This window comes from Vicia villosa, linkage group LG5, assembly GCF_029867415.1.
Source record: "Vicia villosa cultivar HV-30 ecotype Madison, WI linkage group LG5, Vvil1.0, whole genome shotgun sequence".
Taxonomy (NCBI): domain Eukaryota; kingdom Viridiplantae; phylum Streptophyta; class Magnoliopsida; order Fabales; family Fabaceae; genus Vicia; species Vicia villosa.
Genome location: NC_081184.1, coordinates 154,122,381 through 154,147,412, shown reverse-complemented (window position 1 = coordinate 154,147,412; position 25,032 = coordinate 154,122,381). Strand labels below are relative to the sequence as shown.

The 25,032-nt window shown below is 35.7% G+C and overlaps 1 long non-coding RNA gene, 2 other non-coding genes and 1 pseudogene across 5 annotated transcripts; 3 read left to right on the top strand and 1 right to left on the bottom strand.

Annotated features, from left to right (window-relative positions):
- The first annotated feature begins 540 nt into the window (after window positions 1–540).
- Window positions 541–688, top strand: LOC131608272 (U1 spliceosomal RNA; annotated as a pseudogene).
- Window positions 689–8,809: 8,121 nt separating this feature from the next.
- Window positions 8,810–9,005, top strand: LOC131608276 (U2 spliceosomal RNA). Its single transcript, XR_009285552.1, has one exon. It is a non-coding gene; the product is annotated as a U2 spliceosomal RNA (small nuclear RNA).
- A 2,883-nt stretch (window positions 9,006–11,888) lies between these two features.
- Window positions 11,889–12,085, top strand: LOC131608285 (U2 spliceosomal RNA). The gene has a single exon (XR_009285560.1). It is a non-coding gene; the product is annotated as a U2 spliceosomal RNA (small nuclear RNA).
- A 4,640-nt stretch (window positions 12,086–16,725) lies between these two features.
- On the bottom strand, window positions 16,726–19,183 carry LOC131603308 (uncharacterized). Of its 3 annotated transcripts, XR_009284292.1 has the most exons (5): window positions 18,928–19,183; window positions 18,479–18,585; window positions 18,293–18,386; window positions 17,424–17,544; window positions 16,726–16,848 (listed from the first exon to the last, which is right to left on the bottom strand). It is a non-coding gene; the product is annotated as an uncharacterized LOC131603308 (long non-coding RNA). The 3 variants fall into 3 exon arrangements; XR_009284291.1 differs by having other exon boundaries at window positions 17,424–18,386; XR_009284290.1 differs by lacking the exon at window positions 18,293–18,386.
- Between the last annotated feature and the right edge of the window lie 5,849 nt (window positions 19,184–25,032).

Sequence of the window (25,032 nt, the reverse complement as noted above, 5' to 3'; positions counted from 1 at the left end):
TTTGAGTTACACAATTCTCTACTTTATTGTTAACGAATGGCTTTCCCTTTTTTACATTATAATTTAAGGTGTTTGCTACATCAAACATCCCCAACTTTAGTTACTGAGAATTAAATTTTACCAGTGCCTAAACTTGGAATAAGATAATGGACACGCAAGACATTGGTTAAAGTTAATATTTAGTTTTATGATGATACAATGGTGTAGAGTATGGCAGTTAGTATTCATCCAGCTGTCTGGTGAAAGATCTCAGTATTTTAAACACATCAATAAGAGTAGTTAAAATTCATCCAGATGTTTTTCTAAAATTTGATTGTAAATACCAGTTTTCAATTCAACTAAAAGGAACAAGGAAAAAATATCCAATTCAATAATAAAAGCCAAAGTGAACCCGCCATTCTTGAAGATGTGAAAAAACAAAAAGCAGCGGTAGAGGTGAGAAATACATTGCCTACTAGTATTTGAGTCCCACATCAAAAGAAGGGGAAAGGTATTGAGATAAGTAAGAGTATAAAACAACTTGAATACCTACATATCAAATTACTTATCTGGATGGGTCAATGGTTGATCATGTAGGACCATGGCCTAGGAGTGTGACCTCCATTGCATTTAGGAGGGGTGCCATTCTAAGGTCTACCCAAGTGGTGGAACCTACATCAAATTTTGAGGAAGAAATGCTTGACTTTTCTTACTAATAGATCCAATTCAGTTTCTAGTATTATCTAAGTTTGGGATATTTGTACGCTTAATGTATATATTCACCATTAAAACAATATAGTAATTAGAACAATTTTAATTTTAATTTAAGCTGTAAATGCTATAACCAAAAAAGTAATGGTTCAAGGGGGTAGGCTCAACAGGTTGTGAACTGGAGATGGTTCAAGCTGTCAAAGACCTATAGCATTACTTGTGCCTTAGCTCAAATACCATGGCTCAACTGTTAACTTTTTGAGTGGGTAGGCCAGGATGGTGCAGCCTAATAGGCCAGGATGGATATAAAATCATATAGTATTAAGATGGAGCATGGTTTTTTAAAGGCTTACTTTTGATATGTCATAACACTAATCATTGAAAAGATGATGTTGATGGATTTGATCTACTTATATAGAGGGATTACTAGACCAAATTAGTCATTACATATATACACAGACTAAATACACTCACAAAAAATGATCCAAAACCAATGACAGAGTAGTGGAACGCAGCACATACAATTTGTAAAATGAACAAGCATATATACCTGGTTTAGAGTAACAACAAGCAACATTATAACTTGCCACTGCTGCTTCATCAGGCTCTGGCTTCGTTCCCGAAACTGACTTAAATTTCTCTAATACTTCCTCGTACTTAGCATTTCTTAGGAATTTAAACAAGTAATGGACATTAGGATTATCAGGAAGATACCATTAATTCGTTTAATCTGAATATAGATATACTCCTAGCAAATTGGATGGTTTGAAATTAAAGATTTTTTTTGTCTCAAACAATGCGATGCAAATTACATTTTCATATAAAATTCCATGTCCATCTTGTCTTTACAAGAATAAAAAGAGCGAGTGACAGCTCCATCAATTTGCCACTCTAACAGTCCCTCAACACTAAGGGATACAAACCTGCTCAAAAACAGATAGTTAATTAATGTTTAATAAAAAATTCACACTTTGGTTTATTAAAGCTGAAGTAATTTTGATTGTCCTTCCATAGCAAGCAGCTCTTATTTTTATATTAAAAAAAAGGTTTTCACTTGAACTGAACTAGCAATTCAGCCTGAAGCTAAAATGATGAAGGACATGAGACCTATAGCTTGTTGTACAACAATCTATAAGATCATATCAAAAACCATGACAAATAGACTTAACAAGGTCATCAGCTACTTAGTGAATGCTAGCCAATCTGCTTTCGTCCCAGGCAGAATTATACATGATAACATTATGCTGGCTCAAGAACTCCTAAGGAAATACAACTGCAAAAATATATCACCTAGATGTGCTATTCAAATGGACCTGCAAAAGGCCTATGATACCATAGACTGAAATGCCTTAGCAACCATCATGAGAGAAATGAATATCCCCCAAAAATTTACCAATTGGGTTATGACTTGCATCAGTACCATTTCTTATCGATCTTCCATCAATGGACAACATAGCAGCATTCTCAAGGCCAAGAGAGGGATCAGACAGGGGGATCCAATTTCCCCTTTGTTGTTTGTTTTAATTATGGAGTACCTGCATAGATGTTTAAAGAAGCTCTCTAAAAAACCTGACTACAATTTCCATCCCAAGTGTGAAAAACTCCTCCCCACTCACATATGCTTTGCTGATGACTTGATCCTCTTTGCTAGGGGTGACACAATCTCTGTTCAACTTATGTTGGAGGAGTTCAATAGATTCTCTAAAGTTACTGGCCTACAAGCTAACCCTATGAAATGTAAAGTTTACTTTAGAGGAGTTAGGGATAATGAAAAACGCAATATTCTGGCTGTGACAAATTTTTCTGCAGGTACACTCCCTTTCAAACATTTGGGAGTCCCTCTATCTGTGAATAGGAATTAGTTTAAATGTATTTATTTAGTGTAATTACCGATATAACCCTGTAACCTTTATATATACGAGAAATAATAATGAGAAAAGTATCAAGCCAAGAATAATTGACATGGTATCAGTAGGTTTTCGATCAAACCTGTGAGTTTTAGGTTAATCTTGGCTTTATTCAGCGACACCCCACTGGGTCGCTCTTGAAATCGTCTCGGTAGATCTCGTTTCTCGGTACTTGAAATCATCTCGGTTCTCGGTAATCTCTTCCAAGATTGCGATTCTAATCTCGGGTGCTTACAAATCGTGTTTGCTTTGATCGTGTTATCGTATCGGTGTCGGCAAATATTCTGAATTAGGGTTTTGACTCTGTGTCGACAATTATTCTGAATTAGGGTTTTGACTTGGTGTCGGCGAGTATCCTGAATTGGGGTGTTGATTTGGTGTCGGCAAGTATTTTCTTCAGTGTTCCGTTGGTGTTTCTTGTTTCACGTTAACAAAATTGTTACGTTAACAAAATTGTTCTTAAGTCATATCTGATATTATGGCTTCCGAAGAAGAGATAGATCATATTTGTGTTCGTTTTACCGGAAAGAATTATCTTGTTTGGGAATTTCAGTTTCGGATGTATGTCAAAGGGAAAGGATTATGGAGTCACTTGGACGATGTCTCTTTGGCACCGTTAGAGACAACTGACTTAGATGCATGGGAAATAGAAGATGCTCAGATTATCACTTGGATTCTCGGTACTATTGATCCTCACATGATTAATAATTTGCGATCTTTTTCCACTGCCCAAGAAATGTGGAACTACTTGAAGCGTGTCTATAACCTAGACAATGCGGCCAAACGTTTTCAGTTGGAGGTAGACATTGCCAATTACAAACAAGGCAATCTGTCTGTTCAAGAATATTATTCTGGTTTTTTGAATTTGTGGACAGAACACTCTGCAATTATACATGTTGATGTTCCCAAAAGTTCTCTCGCGGATGTCCAAGAGGTCTACAATACTAGTAGGCGAGATCAATTTCTCATGAAGCTTCGTGCAGAATTTGAGGTTGTCAGAGGTGCCTTGTTGAATAGGAATCCCGTTCCTTCTTTAGATACATGTGTCGGTGAACTTCTCAGAGAGGAACAGCGTCTTGCTACTCAAGGATCCATGTCTCGTGATGTTGTCATTTCTGAGTCTGCTATGTTTGCATATGCTCCTCATAGTAGAGGTAAAGGTCGTGATATTCGACATGTCCAATGTTTCTCTTGCAAACAATTTGGACATTTTGCTCAGAGTTGCAGTAAGAAGTTTTGTAATTATTGCAAGAAGCGGGGCCATATTATCTCTGATTGTCCCACCCGTCCTCCACGATCAACACAACGTTCGGTGCAAGCATTTTCTGCTAGTACAAGCTCTGCAGTTGGTCCTTCCATCATCAATCCATCTAATGGTGGTGCTCTCCAACCTGAAATAATCCAACAGATGGTAATTTCCGCTCTATCAACCTTGGGAATTCAGGGTAAGTCTTCGAATGTTTCTCGCCCGTGGTTTCTTGATTCTGGTGCATCCAATCACATGACCGCCTCTTCTGAATACTTGCACAATTTACATTCTTACCATGGTAATCAGAAAATTCAAATTGCGGATGGTAATGCTCTCTCTATCACGAATGTTGGTGACCTCAACTCTGATTTTCGGGATGTGTTTGTAGCACCTGGACTTGCTTCCAATTTATTATCTGTTGGTCAATTGGTTGATAATAATTGTAATGTAAATTTTTCTCGTGATGGTTGCCTTGTGCAGGAACAGGTGTCGGGGAAGGTGGTTGCGAAGGGGCCTAAAGTGGGAAGACTGTTTCCACTTCAGTTTATTTCTAGTCATTTATCTCTTGTTTGTAAAAATGTCTTGAATTCTTATGAGGATTGGCATAGAAAATTGGGTCATCCTAACTCTGCTGTTTTATCTCATTTATTTAAAAATGGTTTATTGGGAAATAAAAGTGTTGTTTCTAATGCCTCTCTTTCATGTTCTGTTTGCAAATTAGCTAAAAGTAAAACACTTCCTTTTCCGTCTGGTGCTTATCGGGCTTCCTCTTGTTTTGAACTGATTCATAGTGATGTATGGGGTATGTCTCCTGTAGTTTCTCATGCTCGCTATAAATATTTTGTCACATTTATTGATGATTATAGTCGTTTTACTTGGATATATTTTCTTCGGTCTAAATCTGAAGTGTTTTCTATGTTTAAGAAATTTCTGACATATGTTGAAACTCAATTTCATGAAAGTGTTAAAATTTTTCGCTCTGATTCTGGTGGTGAGTACATGTCTCGTGAGTTTCAAGAATTTCTTCAACAAAAAGGCATTTTGTCTCAACGATCTTGTCCCAATACCCCCCAACAAAATGGGATGGCAGAACGCAAGAATCGTCATTTGCTTGATGTGACTCGCACTTTACTTCTTCAAGCTTCTGTACCACCCCGATTTTGGGTGGAGGCTCTTTCCACAGCTGTCGTCTTGATCAATCGTCTTCCCTCTACGGTTATTGATCTCGATTCTCCCTTTTTTCGTCTTTTTAAAATTCAGCCTAATTATAATGATTTACATACCTTTGGATGTGTTTGTTTTGTTCACTTACCTCCATTTGAAAGGCATAAGCTTGGAGCGCAGTCTGTTCAATGTGCGTTTATGGGGTATAGTCACTCTCATAAGGGATTTGTGTGTTATGATGTCACTAACCATCGTTTTCGTATTTCTAGGAATGTGACATTTTTTGATAATCAGTTTATGTTTCCATGTGTTTCTCCTGTCATGAATGATATTGTTACTCTTCCTAAGTTTTCTATTATGCATCAATCTATAGAACGCTATAAACCAGGTCATGTATATGTCAGAAAACACAAACAGCAGGTTCCCACACCCCTTCCCGACGCTGAACCGCCACCTGATCCTGTAATGGTTGAACCACGACGTTCTGGTCGAATATCTCGAGCACCAGATAGATATTCACCAGACAGGTATGATTCCTCACATACTTCTCTGACTGCCACACTCTCTAGCATATCTATTCCTACTTGCTATTCACAGGCTGTTAAAGATGTACGTTGGATAAAAGCAATGAATGAGGAACTTCAAGCTCTTCAAGAGAATTTCACATGGGATATTGTCTCCTGTCCTCCTGATGTTAAACCCATTGGCTGCAAATGGGTGTATTCTGTGAAATTGAATTCTGATGGGTCCCTTAACCGTTTCAAGGCTCGCTTGGTTGCCTTAGGAAACAAGCAGGAATATGGAATTGATTATGATGAGACATTTGCACCGGTTGCCAAAATGACATCTGTCCGTACGGTACTCTCTATAGCTGCTTCTAACGGGTGGACTCTTCATCAATTAGATGTGAAAAATGCTTTTCTTCATGGTGACCTGGCGGAAGATATTTATATGACTCCTCCTCAAGGTTTATTTCCGTCATCTAAGGGTGTGTGCAAGCTCAAACGCTCCTTATACGGTTTGAAACAAGCGCCTAGAGCATGGTATGAAAAATTTCGCTCCACTCTACTTGGGTTTTCCTTTACTCAGAGTCAGTACGATTCTTCTCTATTTATTCATAGAACATCTACTGGAATTGTCCTACTTCTTCTGTATGTTGATGATATGATTATTACTGGTTCTGATCATGCTTCCATTCAAAGCCTTAAACAGCAGTTACAAGCAGCGTTTCATATGAAAGATCTTGGTAATTTGCATTATTTTCTTGGTCTTGAGGTTCATTCTACATCCAAGGGCATATTCCTTCATCAACACAAGTATGCCACAGATTTAATTTCTATGGCTGGTCTGCAATCGGCTAATCCAGTAGATACTCCTCTTGAGGTTAATGTTAAATATCATCGTGATGATGGTGATCTGTTGCATGATCCCTTATTGTATCGTCAACTCGTGGGTAGCCTTAATTACTTGACTATTACTCGCCCTGACATATCATTTGCTGTTCAACAAGTCAATTCATGCACTCTCCTCGCCACCTACACCTGGCAGCAGTCCGACGTATAATTCGTTACTTGAAGGGAAGCTCTCATCGTGGTTTATTCTTTCCTACTGGCGTTCCTCTTAAATTGAGTGCTTATAGTGATGCCGATTGGGCAGGGTGCCCTGATACTCGACGATCTGTCACTGGTTGGTGCATGTTTCTTGGCTCTTCATTGATCTCATGGAAAAGTAAGAAACAAGCGAGAGTCTCTAAATCTTCTACTGAATCTGAGTATCGTGCCATGTCTGCTGCTTGTTCTGAAATAATTTGGCTTCGTGGTCTTTTGGCTGAACTTGGATTTCCTCAAATAGAGCCAACTTCACTTTATGCTGACAATACAAGTGCCATCCAAATTGTTGCGAATCCTGTTTTTCATGTTCCGCGTCCACGTCATCAGTTTCTTGTTAGCAAATTGATGCTCATTGACAAGCAGCATCAATTTGAGGGGGGATGTGAATAGGAATTAGTTTAAATGTATTTATTTAGTGTAATTACCGATATAACCCTGTAACCTTTATATATACGAGAAATAATAATGAGAAAAGTATCAAGCCAAGAATAATTGACACTATCAAGCAAGAAGCTGAATATTGCCCTGTACCAGCCTCTGATAGATAGAATCACAGAATTAAACATTGGACCGCAGGTTTCCTTAGTTATGCAGGGCGTAAACAACTGGTGCAGAGTGTTTTGAATGCAATGACTTTCTATTGGATGCAAATATACCCCATGCCAAAGAAGGTTGTCAAGAATATAGAGGCTATATGCAGAAGTTTCTTATGGAGTGGCAAGGAGGTGATTAGCAGGAAAGCACCAGTGGCTTGGGATAAAATGTGTGACCCCAAAAATGCAGGAGGACTGAACATAATTGACCTACTTAGTTGGAACAAAGCCACAATCATCAAGCTTCTTTGGAATTTACAAGGAAAAGAGGATAAATTATGGGTGAAATGGATGCACATCTATTATCTAAAAGGGAAACAAGTTGCTGAATGGAATACTCCTAAGGACTGTTCGTGGATTGTCAGGAAAATGATGAGTTACAGGGACCTGCTTATTAATAGTCAGTACTGAAATGAAGCCATTCTAAAAGGAGAGTACCAGACCAAGAGGATGTACAAAGAAATACGAGGTGAAAAACTCCAAACATCTTGGTACAGACTGTTCTACACAAACTCTGCAAGACCACGGGCGAAGTTCATTATGTGGTTAGCTTGTTTAGACAGGTTAGCTACAAAAGAGAGGTTAGCAAAGTTTGGAGTAGTTACAGATGGTGTTTGTGTATTTTGTGGCCTGCCTGAACACAAGAGCATATTTTGTTTGCCTGCAGCATGACTAGTAAAATCTGGCAGGAAGTCCTTGCATGGTTGGGGTATAATAGAATACCCATGCAATGGACTGCTGAGAAAATCTGGCTTACTGAGGAAACGAGGAAAAAAGGATGGAGAAGACAGATATTGAAAATAGCTGCCACTGAGACAGTCTACGAGGTATGGCTAAAGAGGAATGCAACTGTCTTCAAAACTCATAATGAGGGGAGGGACAGCATGGAAACCATCAAGTATACTACGTTGACACGATGCCAACTACAAAAGAATCTTCGGCTGCACGTTGATATTACAAATTTGAGCATTATGTGATGTCTATTGGTATTGTAATTGTTTGTTTTAGATGATTAGCAACCTGGATCCATGGGATCGGTGTATTACAAACTGTTTTGGAGTTAATAAAGTTTATTTTCACCAAAAAAAACTAGCAATTCAGCACACAAAAAAAAGAAGAATTGGTAGGTAGCATTTAAAGAAACATCTTTCCACACTAAAATCTTTGTCAAGCACGGTACTAGAACACGAAATACCATAGCCATCAAACTAATAAACAATGTAGTTTTTGCAGTCAATATTTTTTTAAACAATGGCAGAACTTGCTCTCAAATGTGAATGTCTTGATGTTTAATCACTAACCGATTTCTTTGTTCCGTGAACCCTATTAAGAAAGACTTACACCCAAGAGTTGTTACTGAATTAGTTTTGATGCTACAGGCAATCTGTAGAAAATGAGAGCCAGTACTCATCTTTGCATTTAATGAAACCACTTTGAGCAGAAAATAAAATGTGAACTATATAATCTCCTTCTTGGTTTAGTTGTTGTTACATAAGAGCAAGCTAATTATTCTATTAAAGTCCCACATCGCCACGTTAGTAAAGAAGAATAAAATATGTCAGATATAAAACACACAGCTTGCATGGATTTCAATTCATACCTTTCTCGGCCTTTTGGCTAAGATCAAGTGTAGTATCTGTTCTTATCAGTTTAATATCTGATATGTGGGCCAATGGTCCACACGATATTAAATTTATTTCTTGAGGGGGAGAGTCCACCACAATAGCTTGCTATTGGGTCTCTCAAGTGTCGCTTTTGCGTTGCACTATTGCAATAGCCTGGCATACCCCACCAAACCTAGTTCTAATTTTAGTTCTTCTTGCTAGATCCACACTTAGTTCTTCTTGCTAGATCCACACTATAATAATGATAATACTATTTTACTTTTCTTAATACTATTTTACTTTTCTTATACGAAGTTAGAAGCCAATTTCACTAAGATGTATGGTGAACCATCATTTCAACCCTTTTGGCACCCTCATGCTATGACAATACAAACACATCAAAGATCTTGTATGAAAAGTTATCATTCAATAAATATACCAACCCCATAAGTTATCATTCAATAAATATTCCAACCCCATAAGTTATTATTCAATAAATATATGAAGTATATTCATAAATTATCATTTCACCCACAATTGGTAAGAAATGAAACACTACAAAAATAAATGTGACAGAAGCATACTGCTAAACTGTATGCTTTATTGTGCCTAACTTTGAAATTTTTAAATGGGTCGAAAGTGCATCTTAAAACTCAGTGAGAAATTCACTATTACTTTACTATAAGTATTTTGTAGATAAACAAATGCCATTGTATCTTAGTATTTTATCCAACGCCCGATTTTGAACACGGGTCTTCGAACTCCTTTCAACTCTTAACTCAAACATATTTGAGGTAAACAATTCTCTCTACTTTATTGTTAACCAATGGCTTTCCCTTTCTTTAGATTATAATTTAAGGTGTTTGCTACATTTAAATGAATTGATTATCATTAATAGCATTAGCAACCTTAAGCAATAAATTTTACCAGTGCCTAACCTTGACATAAGATATATGAGTGGCAAGACATTGATTAAAGTATATATTTTCCAAGATAGCCTGCATCTGTCTGCTTCCTCCGCCCCAACTTACTTACAGAGACACAAATCTGGCGCCTTAGACCACTCGGCCAAACTGTCTTGTTATATTAAAATACCACTTAGTCTAACATTTTTATTGAGTACTTTGAAGGACCTTCAAACTTTAAAGGAATGATTCGAAGAGGATTATACTTAAGATTGTCAGGAAGATGCCATTAATTCTTTGGTCCTAATCTACATTACAATTTCATATGGCAAATGTTTTGTGTCTTACATCTCTATCTTATTTTTACAAGAAAAAGGTCACCAATCCTATATTCCTTATTTCAATATTGTGGACTAGAGGTGCAACATCATGTGTTCCCTCCACTCTCAGGAGTAGGAGGTGTCCGCCGCTATGTGAAACCAGCCTCGCACGGTACCCTCGCAGCTCTAATAAATTTGTAAATCACCATTATTAATAAAGTATTTTTTAAGATATGTCAAAACAAGCATTAAACAACTTATAGACTTGTGATATGTTGTTTCCATAAATCCTTCTAAACAGTCTTATCCAAATAAATACGCTTAAATAACACAATCCAAACAAACCCTAAACCTTCAATTCACAAGCTGGCTCTACTCAGCTCGGTAAACATGTGTGATATTCTAGCCAATGCGGAATTTAATGGATATAAATTTGCATAGTATTAAGTTGGCACATGGTTTCTTAAATGGCTTACTTTGTACCGAGCACTCCAAAACTAGTTTAGACATGTTATAACACTAATCCAAAAATGCTACAACTGATATTGCAACAATATTAGGCATGCAAGGATTCAATCAAGTAGCAGTTGACTGAAAGTATGGGAAAATAACATTCCAAGATGCAAAATGCAGATTAACATTTCATGATAAAAAACATGTTGTTTCGGCCATGTTTGTTAAAGTCACCAATCCTTAATTCCCTATTTTAATAAGCAATCGAGTAATAAAGGAAATGATTTACTTAATCCATCACAACCTTCAAGGTTTAAAGGACAATGTAAAACTAATGGAATGATTAGAAGCAGACTATATTAGTATCCAACGGACGTTGAGCAGTTCAATACCAAGCTCACACACATACTCAAATTACTCTAATGCTTCCTCGTACTTAGCATTCCTTCAGCATTTAATCCAAGAAGGTAATGGACGGTGAGATCAATTTTTTCACTCAAACTAGGTGTAGTGTAGCAGATGTATACTCCTAGCGAATTGGTTGCTTCGAAATTGAAGCATTTTTCCTCCCAAACTAGGTGTTGCAGATTGTAATTTCTTATGGAAAATGTTTTGTTTCTGCCATGCCTATCTTGTCTGTTCCAAAACCAATGAAGAAATAGTGAAATGCATACCTGGCTTAGTTTAGAGTATCATTAAGCAACATTATAACTTGTGAATGCTGCTTCTTCAACATCTGGCTTTGTTCCCAAAACAGAATTAAATTTCTCTAATGCTTCCTCGTGCTCAGCATTCCATCAGCAATGAATTAAATTATCCTACTCCTTCCATATTCTGCAGTTGGCGAAATTTCAGTCCCAGAAACAACACTGAAGATGTAACATCAGCAATGAATAATGTGATTCTTAGCCATTAGCAATGACTATAGTTAAAAAGTCATGTAGGAGCAAGTAGCTAACTCTGACACAGTGAGAGGATCAGTATAAAAATTGATGTGATGATAGCATAATTTTCTGTGATTCAGTTTTCAGACATGGATAGATAAAGATTAGGATCTAAGCTCAACTACAAAATTAATACCATATACATTCCCAAACTCCATTATAGAGTTGATTTCAATATGTGTGTATTTGACAAAGGTTATGAACTAACGATGACAAATCTCCTGGCTGTTGAAGTTACAGTTCTCATAAAATGATGTAGGTATACAAAATACGCATGCATATAGAGCCACTTCTTTACATAAACAAAAGAAGCAAGTTACAGAAGAGTTCAGCTAACACTATCACTAGTAGACTCCAAATTATTGCAATAAAGTCCCACATTGTGTAGTCAGAAATGAAGCGTAGCAGATGTCAGATATAAAATGCACAGCTAGCATAAGTATCATCTTATACCTTTCTCGGCCTTTTGGCTAAGATCAAGTGTAGTATCTGTTCTTATCAGTTTAATATCTGATATGTGGGTCAATGGTCCACACGATATTAAATTTATTTCTTGAGGGGGGAGAGTCCACCACAATAGCTTGCTATTGGGTCTCTCAAGTGTCGCTTTTGCCTTGCACTATTGCAATAGCCTGGCACACCCCACCAAATTTAGTTCAAATTTAGTGTCCTTCAAGAAGATCAATACTTTTTATTTTTTTTATCCTTATTCCTTTATTCTATACATATTTTAAGTTTACTTCTGTGGAAGCCAATTCAAGTTTTTCATAACCAATCCTTTTGGCAAAATACAAATACATCAAAGACATTCTACAAAAAGTCAACATGACCAATGTTAATCCTATAAATTATCATTCAATAATCAATATATGAAGTATATTCATAAATTATAAATCTTAATAGAATCTCTTTTCTGAATTATAATGTAACATATGGAAAATCCACTAAAAACTCCCCTTAAGTCTGAATTTTAAGAGTGGTTTAATATTGTTTGCTTTTTTCTTTTGTGAAGGACATTGACAAAACATGAACCCCCCAAATATGGACCAGGGCATTGTCCCATGGCATGAGACAACCCAATATGGACCAACAAAAAAGAGATGGTGAGACAACCCAATATGGACCAACAAAAAAGAGATGGTTCAAGGGGATAGGCTCACCAGGTGTTGTGGCTAGGGGTGCAGCAGCCCGTGATCCCTCCACTGTTAGGAGTAGGAAGTGTTTGCTGCTCTTTGAAACCAGTCTCACGCTATACCCTCCTGTCTAAGACCCACAAGACACGTGCTTTCGCACAAGACCCATTGGTCATTCGCAACTTGGAGTGGGCAGGCCAGCATGGTGCAACCACCAGACCAACCTGTTATAAATTGTAAATCTTAATAGAATCTCTTTTCTGAATTATAATGTAACATATGGAAAATCCACTAAAAACTTAAGTCTGAATTTTAAGAGAGGTTTAATATTGTTTGCTTTTCTCTTTTGTGAAGGACATTGACAAAACATGAACCCCCCAATATGGACCAGGGCATTGTCCATGGTATGAGACATCCCCAATATGGACCAAGAAAAAAGAGATGGTTCAAGGGGCTAGGCTCACCAGGTGTTGTGGGCTAGAGGTGCAGCAGCCCGTAATCCCTCCACTGTCAGGAGTAGGAAGTGTTCGCTGCTCTGTGAAACCAGCCTCACGCTATACCCTCCTGTCTTTAGAGACCCATTGGTCATTCGCAACTTGGAGTGGGCAGGCCAGCATGGTGCAACCACCAGACCAACCTGTTATAAATTGTAAATCTTAATAGAATCTCTTTTCTGAATTATAATGTAACATATGGAAAATCCACTAAAAACTTAAGTCTGAATTTTAAGAGAGGTTTAATATTGTTTGCTTTTCTCTTTTGTGAAGGACATTGACAAAACATGAACCCCCCAATATGGACCAGGGCATTGTCCATGGTATGAGACATCCCCAATATGGACCAACAAAAAAGAGATGGTTCAAGGGGCTAGGCTCACCAGGTGTTGTGGGCTAGAGGTGCAGCAGCCAAAATCCCTCCACTGTCAGGAGTAGGAAGTGTTCGCTGCTCTGTGAAACCAGCCTCACGCTATACCCTCCTGTCTAAGACCCACAAGACCCGTGCTTTCGCACAAGACCCATTGGTCAACTCGCAACTTGGAGTGGGCAGGCCAGCATGGTGCAACCACCAGACCAACCTGTTAAGCCTTAGCCATGTTCCATCACTTTAGTGCCCCCACATGGGTCACAAGCTGTCGCAACTCAGCTCGGCAAACTAGGTAGCATGTCATCCATTTAAAAACACTTTCTTGTGTGATGTTCTTGCCAATGTGGAACTTAAATGGATCCACAATGGAGTAGTGTTAAGTTGGAACATACTTTCTTAAATGTTATAACACTAAAAAATGTTGTGGCTGATGTTATAATACATATATAGTGGGATTATTGGACCAAATTAATCACAGCAAAATAGAAGGATTAGATCTATTGAGAAAGTAATTCGCAGACTAAATTCATACCTGGTTTAACCTAGAGTATCAACAAGCAACATTATAACTTGTGAATGCTGCTTCTTAACTTCTGGCTTTGTTCCCAAAAGAGAATCAAATTTCTCTAGTGCTTCCTTATAATTAGCATTCCATCAGCATTAATCCGGGAAAGCAATGGACAATAAGAATATCAGTAAGATGCCATTAGTTCTTTTTCCCTTAAGACAGTATTGCATATGAACTTTCTATCATATCTTACACATTTTAAATAGGTCCACAAATATGTTGTACATTGTTCTTCCATATTTGCCATTTGTTTGTTATAGTTGGCTTACTAGCATGCTTTTAAACCGAGGTTACAGTTGCGGTTTTGCTGCAAACTTTTATATGGCATGGAAATACGACCAATGCAATGTTGCAGATACCTCAATACTTTTATGCTGCATTTGTAGTTCCAGAATGCAATTTAAAATCACGCTTAATATAATCAGTATGGATTTGTATTTCTTGCAATTATAAAATCCCACAATTGATAAAGACATGCACTTTGGCCCATCTGATCAAGATCCGATGTCTCACATCCGACTTTGTAGAATAGAGTCGATTACAAAATTTAAATACAAACCATCTGATCTTAATTAATTCGACAATCTAATTTGTATGATTACGGCAGATGAGGGATTTCCTTACTACAGGGGTTCAAATCTGCAAATGCCTATAACAAAATGTCACAAATAATGATTGTGTAAATAAAGCATGAGATACTTTTGAAACTTAAAACAGTATATTGAAATTTCTTGTTGAAAGCATTGTCAGAACATACTTGGAGCAATATAACCATGTGTGCCAGCAAAAAACCTATAACCCATGTGAGATTTTTTTTTCAGCAAACCTTGCAACACATACAAGATGTTGCTAGATTTTATATCTCTGTGAATAACAGGCGGAGAACAATCATTGTGCAAATCCCAAATCCTTTTTGCACCTCCCAATGCAATTTATACCAGATTCCAATCCCATGCAACCTTCTCATCTTTTATATTTCAATGAAGAGTTTCAAAAAGATTACCATTTGGCATATACTCAAAAACTAAAAGGTTGGTTCCTCATTTAAAAAATCAAGCAGAGTTTAAGTATAGACCTCTCTGGTACCATCATGGCCGATTGAATTATCTTCATCCAAATGACTATTTCATCAGCATCAATATCCACTTGGTGAAGAAGGCTAGTTTCCATTTTTCAACTTGCTTCCTTACGACAGTTTTGTAACTTTTATGATCTTCAAATCCTAAAGCTTCTACACATCAAAACCACGGCGATGAAGATAACAACAATGACCAAGAGCATTACATATTTATAAGGAGAGGATTGCATATTTATAACCAAAGAGAGTTCTTTTATGACCATGATCTTTACCACAAATCTTCAAATCAGAACTTATTGAACTTTTGGGAATTTTCTTAACACATGAACCTTTGTTTCCAACAAAAACAGCACTGTTGATGTTGAACATTTTGATTCAGTCATATCTCAAACAATATTGATCAAACATTAAGTACATTGTTTCTTTTCAAAGAAATTTTTTGAAGTTCATATATATAAAATGGCGCCTCATCTAATATACAATAACTTTACCATACAATATTCACTAAATTAGGCCTCCAATTACCTTCTTTGAGCATGAAATGATATCACTAGTCTAAAAGTGTATCAAAGTCATATACAAAATGTTGAAATTAATCATCAATATAATGAATGTGATTATTAGCCATTAGTCATGACTATAGGTGAAAACTCATTTAAGTAGCTAAATAGATTATTTGAAAAACTTATAATGCATTATTAAAAGTAGCTAAATAGATTATTTTTAAAGCTTATAATGCATTATTTGAGAACGATATGATATCACTGATCTCAAAGTACTAAAATCATATGTATTCAAAGAGGTGATTCTTCCCAAGAAATATTAATACAATATTAAACTCCACAATAGAATAAGAAATTACATAAATATGCATCACATAAACAAAAAATAATACAAGGAAAAGAATTTAACATGCTCAAACCGTGTTCAAGTAACATTACCATGCACACTCTTTTTTATTCAAGCTTCGGGTGGCAAATTGGATGGAGCACATAAAAGAGGCTTGAATTTCAAGCCTCCCATACATGTCTTGGGGTCAGAGTGAACCAAAAGAAACAACATATAACAAAATAGAGGACAGAAAAAGCTATTGAGCTGTGATATTGGTGTTAATAAATGTATCGATGGAAATGGACAATTTTATTGATCATAAGCTTCTTAAATATCCTACTAGTACATCAAACAAGATCCTGCAAAGGTGGCAACAAAAAAAATGAGACCTATAGTTACTACGATAGAAAATATACATGGCGAAATCAAATGTGATGGAATCATATTGCTCAATCAATTCCTTAGAGCTAAACCGATTGTTTTCTTGTGTCAACGCAAAGGGATTATTTCTTATTAAATATTACAAGAATTGATTTGATGGCATTCTCGTTGATAAATGATTCGTCGAATCTTCTCAATAATGGGTCGAATTCCGGGGATGCCCTTGCATTTGCAAGGTCAGGATCAGTTCTGATTCTCTATTACACAGCATTAAGTAGCTTATTTAGCAAATATGATAATGTAACTTGTAGAGTTATAGTTATCACCTTAAAGTCTCCAAAACAGCTTCTTCAAGTGTAGAAAAGTGCAGCTTGAATCTGTTTGAAAAATTTATTACTTTATTAATATATTGTTGTGCAACCGCCAGACCAAAAAAGAGATGGTTCAGGGGCTAAGCTCACCAGGTGTTGTGGGCCAGAGGTGCAGCGGCCGGTGATCCCTCCACTGTCATGAGTAGGAAGTGTTCGCTGCTTGTAGAAAAATGCAGCTTGAATCTGTTTGAAAAATTTATTACTTTATTAATATATTGTTGAATCCCAGAGGTGCAGCGGCCGGTGATCCCTCCACTGTCATGAGTAGGAAGTGTTCGCTGCTCTGTGAAACCAGCCTAACGCTATACCCTCCTGTCTAAGACCCACAAGACCCGTGCCTTCGCACAAGTCCCAGGGGTCAACTCGCAACTTGGAGTGGGCAGGCCAGCATAGTGCAACCGCCAGACCAACCTTTTAAGCCTTAGCCATGTTCCAACACCTTGATGCCCCCACATGGGTCACAAGCTGGCGCTACTCAGCTCGGCAAACTAACTAGCATGTCAAACAATTATAAACACTTATTTGTATGGAGTTCTATGCAATGTGGGACTTAATGGATATAAATTTGTATAGTATATATACTATTAAGATTGAACATGATATAAAACTAATCATTGAAAAGATGTGGTTCTAAAGGTCTTTTAAATGGATTACGTTGTATTTGGTACTCCCCTACTACTTTTGACATGTTAAAACACTAATAATTGAAAAAGTTGAATGCAGCACATACAATTTGTAAAGTGAACAAACATATATACCTGGTTTAGCTTAGAGTAACAACAAGCAACATTATAACTTGCCACTGCTGCTTCATCAGGCTCTGGCTTTGTTCCCAAAACTGACTTAAATTTCTCTAATATTTCTTTTTACTTAGCATTCCTTCAACATTTAAACAAGAAAGTAATGGACATTAGGATTGTCATGAAGATGCCATAAGTTTTTCCTATTCTAATCTAGATATGCTCCTAGCAAATTGGATGCTTCAAAATTAAAGCTTTTTTTTTGCCTCAAACTAGGCGTTGCAGATTACGATTTCATATAAGAATGTCATGTCTATCTTGCCATTACAAGAACCAAGCCACCAATCCTTTATTTCTTATTCTAATAAGCAATTGAGTAATAAAGGAAAATATTTACTTAATCCAGCACAACATTATGTTTTTTGTATGTTTTCATGATTATATGTTGCAAACCAAATTTCATAAAATGTCCAATAATGACATAGGTGAAATAACAGTTCTAGACACCAAATTAATCTCTATAGAAGATTGAACAAAATACTTCCATTCTGAAATTTCATGGATAAGATAAGGGAAGAAAATGAAGGGAAACTGTTAAAAAAATGTAATAAAGACAGAAAGAAAACAATTTTCTGAGTCGGGGGAGTCTTGTATAGTCGTAAGCCTTCTCTCAAATCATTTTCCCAACGCTCTTTCACAAGATTGAGGAATGAAAATGGTTGTAACCCCACATGGAAATACAGTGAAAGATTGAGGAATGAAAATGGTTGTAACCCCACATGGAAGTACAATAGTGACATATTTCAATAGAAAATAAAATATCTTATAAAAAAAAGTGTGAAAATTCAAGAATTACAATTTTGTATTTTAATCAGGATGAAACTTACTAGAATTTCCCTGATTTTGTTACTGACTACACCAGAGTTCTACTCGGCTCTGTAGATATCCTTATCAGTGAACTTACCACCAGTTTCTATCTTTCTATTGAAAAAATGGAAACCAACGTTCACAGATCCATGAGCTAGGCTCACAATCAGGGTAACATTGCAAAAATGCATACAAAATAAACTAACCATATCTTTTGTGCATTGTCATTAATAACGGGCCTATTCTTTGGCGAATTGTGTAGATTGTTCTTCCATATTCCGCAGCTGGCCAAGTTTCGGTCCGAAAAACAGCACTGCAGATGTTGAGCAGGTGTTCCTTGTCAAGAATATTAATTGAATATAAAAATCCAGAATCATAAGCTCAACCTTGACGAAATAAGGCCTTATTTGGATAAACAACTAAATTAAGTGCTTATCATAAAATGTTTATATGTGTAAGCTATTCTCTATAACATAAAATAAACTAAAATCAAACAGTCTGACTAGTGTTTATTGAAGTGGATAAGCATAAATAAAACAATCCAAAGAAACCCTAAGCCTTCGGTTCAAATAACTATGTTGAAAATGATGATATGCTAGTACTACTGATGAAAAAGCTATAGCAAACAACAAGGTATCTAGTTGTCAATTGATACCTGGTGGCGAGTACTTTATCTCCAACATTGAAGACTCCGGCGTTGTCAGTTGATCCACCGGGAGTAATAGCATCAATATGAGTTCCACCATCCCTATCTCATACTTCTCCTTCTTCTTTGGATGTTTCTGTCACAACATCAGATGAAGCTTTGACGACAAAAAGGAATGGCTTTGATTTTAAGAAACTATAAGAAAAAGGGTTTCTTCAAGAAAACTATTTGGTGGTGGGAAGGAAATAAGAACGAGTGAGAGAAAGCTCTATGAATTTCCCGGCAAATTTTTATATCTTTTAGGTCATTTATACATTTTATAATTAATTTAAAAATCATTTATTTATAAGCTAACGATTTAATGATTTGTATTATCTAATGTGCATGTAATTGATTATTTTTTCTATTTTATAAAAATTTAGAAATTCTAACTCCATTGGGTTCTTACGTACCACCGAATTTGAGATAAGAAGTGCGAAGGAAATTTTCGGTGATTCATTTAAAATTTTTGAAAACATACATACAAGCGTTTTTATTGAAATTTCGAAATTTTCAGTAAAAACGAACACATTTCAAAATTGTTGATAAAAATTTTCATGAATTTTTACCAGAAAATTCAAGTAAAAACGCACATATTTTAAAATTGCTAGTAAATTTTCATGAATTTTTACCATAAATTTTGAAATTTTTGATAAAAACGCACACATTTCAAAATTTCTAGTAAAAATTTCACAAGCTTTGACAGAAAATTTTAAAACTTATGGTATTTTTTTAAAAAAAATTTGGTATAATTTCGAAATTTCCGGTAAAAACTCATGGAAATTTTAAATTATCCGATAAAAACTCATACTTTTTAAAAATTGGTAACTTTAAGCAATGGTATAATGGTAAAAGCATACAATATTGGGGTGCCAAATATAAATTAGGGGGCGACAAGTTAATTCCTCGAGGATAAGGGCCCCTCATTGAATCCAAGAGATGGGGCGACTCGCCACGTAAGAATTGATTCACCCGCTAAGATAAATCATCTCCAGAAAAGACGTTAAGACCGTTGAGAAGACCAATAAAAACAAGATACCAATGATGAGGAGGAGGAAGTTCGAAGAGGGAAACGAAAATCCATAACTACGGGTGTAAGAGGATCAGAAAAAACCAATTAAACTGACAATCCAAAACAAACCAGACCAAAAAAATCAGTTGTTTCTGGTTTGGTTGCAAAAGTAAATCGAACCAATGAAAATCGATTTGGTTTGGTTTGGTTCTCGGTTTTACTTTTTAGGAACTGCCAAAACGATGAACCAAACCAATAGTTATAAATATGCTCTAAATCTTCTATTCCACCTATCATTAAGCGCAAAATTTATATCAATCCAACATTTCTCCATCTTTATTTACATTTCCTTCCTTTCAGCAAAACATGCATCCAAAATCAAACTCCAAAACTTAGAAAGTAGAAACTATAAGTCACCAATATTTGTTTTCACCGTACTGCGGCTCTCGCCGCCCGCCACCACGTCTCTCTCTCTCTCTCTCTCTCTCTCTCTCTCTCTCTCTCTCTCTCTCTCTCTCTCTCTCTCTCTCTCTCTCTCTCTCTCTCTCTCTCTCTCTCTCTCTATATATATATATATATATATATATATATATATATATATTGTTGTTGTTTTTATATGTTATGATCGCCTTCTTCGTGTTCAAGTTTTCATCGTTAGTTTTCATATATTTTAACCTTTTTTTGTTTCTTCTTCATCAATAAAATTCCTTCTCGTCTTGTTACTGAATAGTTTTGATGTGTGTTTGAGGTGTGAAACATGTTAATTTATGTGTATTAAATTTTGTTGTTGTTATTACTATGTTTTATTTGTTAAACTTTCAAATCTCTTCTTAACCTTCTGATGCCAAGTGCAAACTTTAATATTTGATATTAAACTTATTTCATCATGCAACTAAAATCGTGTCATTGTTCCATATGGATTGAAACCAACTTGTAATTGTTTGAAAAAATAGAACATGAAATAAATTATATGAAATGTATTATTTTTAAAAAAAATATTAGTATAAATTACACCAAAAAATATGATAGCAAAGAATACACAGATAAATATAATGTTTGAAAAAATATTGCAAGTCGATCAACCGAACCCAACCAAACAGGTTAGTTTTGATCGGTTCCATTTTTGAAAATTACTAAAAATCAAACCAATGAAGATATCATTTATTCGAACTTTTTTTTTACCAAAAACCAGTCCAAATCGAACCGATTACACCCATATCCATGGCCTCTGTCACATGGGAGGTATAACTTCATCACATCTATTACCAGAGGCTTTCTCTATCCAAAAACATTGTCAAAGTGGGCAGTGAAGAGGAAAACTATCGAGGTGGTGGCAATTAATATGAAAAAGGAAATGTTCGGTGAAGAGAAATTAGATAGGCTCATCCTCCTGTTTAAAAATATAGCAATAAGGTAGGTGGAATTCCCATTGAGATCTTCCCCTAGTCATAATAACAATCATTGAAAATTTTGACATTTCGAGAATCCTCATTTAAGGGGAGCCTGTTTGATATTATGCACGTCAAAATCTTTGAGAAACTGGCCTTGAGGAAGGAGAAGTTGTTACCTTGTATAGGTTCATATCCACAAGCTTTTAAAGGAATGATGACCGACCGTTAGGACTTCGTGAAGATTATGGTCATCTTTGAGGAAGGGAGAGATTATCGGATAGATCCACAGTTTTTTGTGGTCCTATGCAAAAGCGTATATAATTGCATTTTAGGAAAACCCTTCGTTGCAACTCTATACATCGTGATGGGGAGTCCTACAGGTTAGTGGTGAATGGGAAGCTTGAGTTTTACCTCCCGAGCAAGAACAAAAGCAGAGTGGGCATAAAAAGAAACCAGTTGTATACTTTTGATACCCCTGCCAAAAAGGAATCGGTGGATGAGGGTTTTATAAATTAAGACTAACAATGCAGGTGATGTTATGGACGAGGATACTGATGCACAAATCCCTCTACTAATCAAGAAATAGGTACATCAAATCAGTATCAGGATCAATGGGGATATATGCATTCACAAATGGATTACCTAAAGATGGAGAAACAAAAGCAAGGGGCTGAGAAAGCCCGGCAAGGTGTCATGGTTGAGGAAATTCAAAGGTCACTACATGACCTTTTGTTGCGCTTCCCATCTCCTCAATGAGGTGTTTTGTAAGTTTCTCTTTACATACCTATACTTTAATTGGAACATTAAGGCTAATGTCCAGTTTAAGTTTGGGGGGTATTTCCATTATTTATGAATTTTTATTTCTTATTTGTTGTGTGTTGTTTTTTGCTAGATAGGATAGTTTGTTGATATGATTGCATGTAGCATTGTTAAATTTCCCCCAAAAATTCAGCTATAAAAAAAATTCTTGCGAAAAAACTTCGGATTTTGAAAAATATCTGAGAAAGTATATAGGCTTGAAGTAATGATTGGCTACGTCTAAGGGCTCGTGGAAAACCGATAAAACTGATATTACCTAAACACCCATTAGTTTCCTAAATTGATTGTGAATTTAGCGTGTAATTTGTGTTGATCTATGTGCTTGCAGGTAACATCCAAGTTTTGATGACAACAACACACTTACAAATTTGAAGTACTCAAAATCAACTATCAACAAACATGAAGTAATCTAAGTCGACTATCAACAAACATGAAGTAATCAAAGTCAACTATCAACAAATATGAAGTACTAAAAGTCAAATTGTCAACAAAAGTAAAGATATGGAAGCTCACCAGGTCTTGTCAGTCGGTCAGAGTAAATTAAGTACTGTAAAAATAAGGTAGTAGCTTAAAAGTACTAAGGCAACTCACACACACTAAATTTTTTTTCTAAAAGAAAAATATTTTAAAAAATGTCTTGGAAGTTGTTCCAAATAACTTAGGAGCTCTAGAAATGACAAAAAGGAAAAATTTGTCTAATCTAATCGATTATACCAATCGATTAGAAAAGAGAAAACTTATCTTACGCCCTAAGACACTTCTACAACACCTAGACGATAGACAATAGATACATGTCTCGTCCTTCCATTTTAAGAATAATAATAGCCATATTCGTTCAATTTAATCGAATAGACCAAACGATTAAATAGTTGATAAGGCCTATGGATTATTTTCTTTTTTGGTAATTCCAACTACTATATAAAGGGATGCCTCCCTCACTTGAAATCACATCACTTTCCAATATTTTTATATTTGTTTGGAATTTCTCTCTCTAAGATTTCTCCTTCTCTCTCTAGAATTTTTCTTTCTTCACTTTAAGTTGACTTAGTGCTTTGGAGTGAAATTTTAATCGTGAGGAGAGTTTTTGTCAGTGGTTGTGTTGTCCTTTGATAGTATTAAGGGTACTAAAAATTTAAGAATTTAAATTTTAGTGTTTGAGATCAACCATAGATTTCTGTTGTTGGTTCATGAAATTTAGTCGGTGAAAAGCTTTGATCTTTGGTGAAAATTGTTCATAGGTCGAGAACATGTTTGTTCAAACTTAAAATATTGAATTGTATTAAGGTTTGTGGGTATAACTGACAAAAGCTCACAAGACTATAGTAAAAAATCTCAAGAAGAACTCTTGGGGACATGACTAAGCCGACATTTGGCCAAACCTGGATAACTCTCTGATGCAATATTTATATCCTTATCCTCTTTAAATATCTATAATAAGATTTATTTACTCTACTTCCGCTACGCTTTACTACTCAAAAACATTACCAATACGATCTTAACCGAGAAAGGAAAAATATCCACACTTTTCAAAAACCACAATTCACCCCCTCTTGTGCTTGAAGTCACTTGTTCAACAAGTGGCGTAAGAGCCTAACTCCTGTTAAGGACTAATTGTCTCAGGATGAAGGATGAATTCAAGTTATTCACTAAAAAAACCTCCATCTTTTAATGGAGAAGGGTATGGGTTGTGGAAAGATAAAATGAAATTCTTCATAGAAGGAATGGTTATGGTATTTGGAAAACTATGGAAGATAAACCATTTGTTCCTTCACACATAATTGATGATGTTGTAATAAACATGCCTGAAAAGGATTGGTCCAAAGAAGATAAAGAGAATGTGCAACGTGGTTTGAAAGCTAAGAATATCACCACTACTGCATTAGGTCTTGATGAATTCTTGTGAGTTTCTCACTGAAAAGCTGCTAAAGAGAACAAGGTGGTTATTGAAAACTAGAAAAATAAACTAGGGAAAAAGAATTAAATCATCTAAAGAAACAAATAAACTAGAAAAATTATTCCAAAGTCAAATGATAAAATATCTCTTTTTGAAACTAAAAATAAAACCTTAGAAAGAGAATTAAATCATCTTAGGGAAAAAGAAGAAGAACTAAATTCTTCCACCTCCAACGCATGTAATGAATGCGATATCTTAAAAGAAGAAGTTTGCAATCTTCAAGAAACCTTGGTAAAATTCACAAATGGAAGAGATAATTTGGAAGTACTATTAGGAAATCAAAAAGCCACATACAATAAAGCAGGATTAGGATATGATTCAATGAATAATAGTAAGAAAATAGAAAATATGCGTAAAAGTGAAACAACATCACACTGCACAAAGTTTAAATGCATTTATTGTAAGAAGGAAGGTCATTTAGAATAAAAATTCTTCTTAAAGAAAAGCCATGAAAGCAAAAAAGGACATTCCCCTACATATTTTTACAAGAAATATCTCGAACATAAAAATAAAATATCATATGAAAATGTGTATACATCTCAACCTATGAGAAGAAATGTTTATAGTACTAACAAAAAAGGACCCGAGATGATATGGGTACCTAAAGTTAATAACTAACCCTTCTTTTATAAGAAAGCTTTACACTCTAAGATATTAAATGGTATCTTGATAGCGGCTGTTCAAAACATATGACAGGTGACCAAACCTTATTTCCACATTCTTCCTAAAAGAAGGGGGACGTGTCTCATATGAAGATAATAACAAAGGAAATTATTGGGTTATAAAACCATTGGTAAGAACCCTAATCCAAAGATCGGGGAAGTCCTCTTGGTAAAAGTACTAGAACATAATTTACTCAGTATTAGTCAACTGTGTGACAAAGGTAACAATGTAATGTT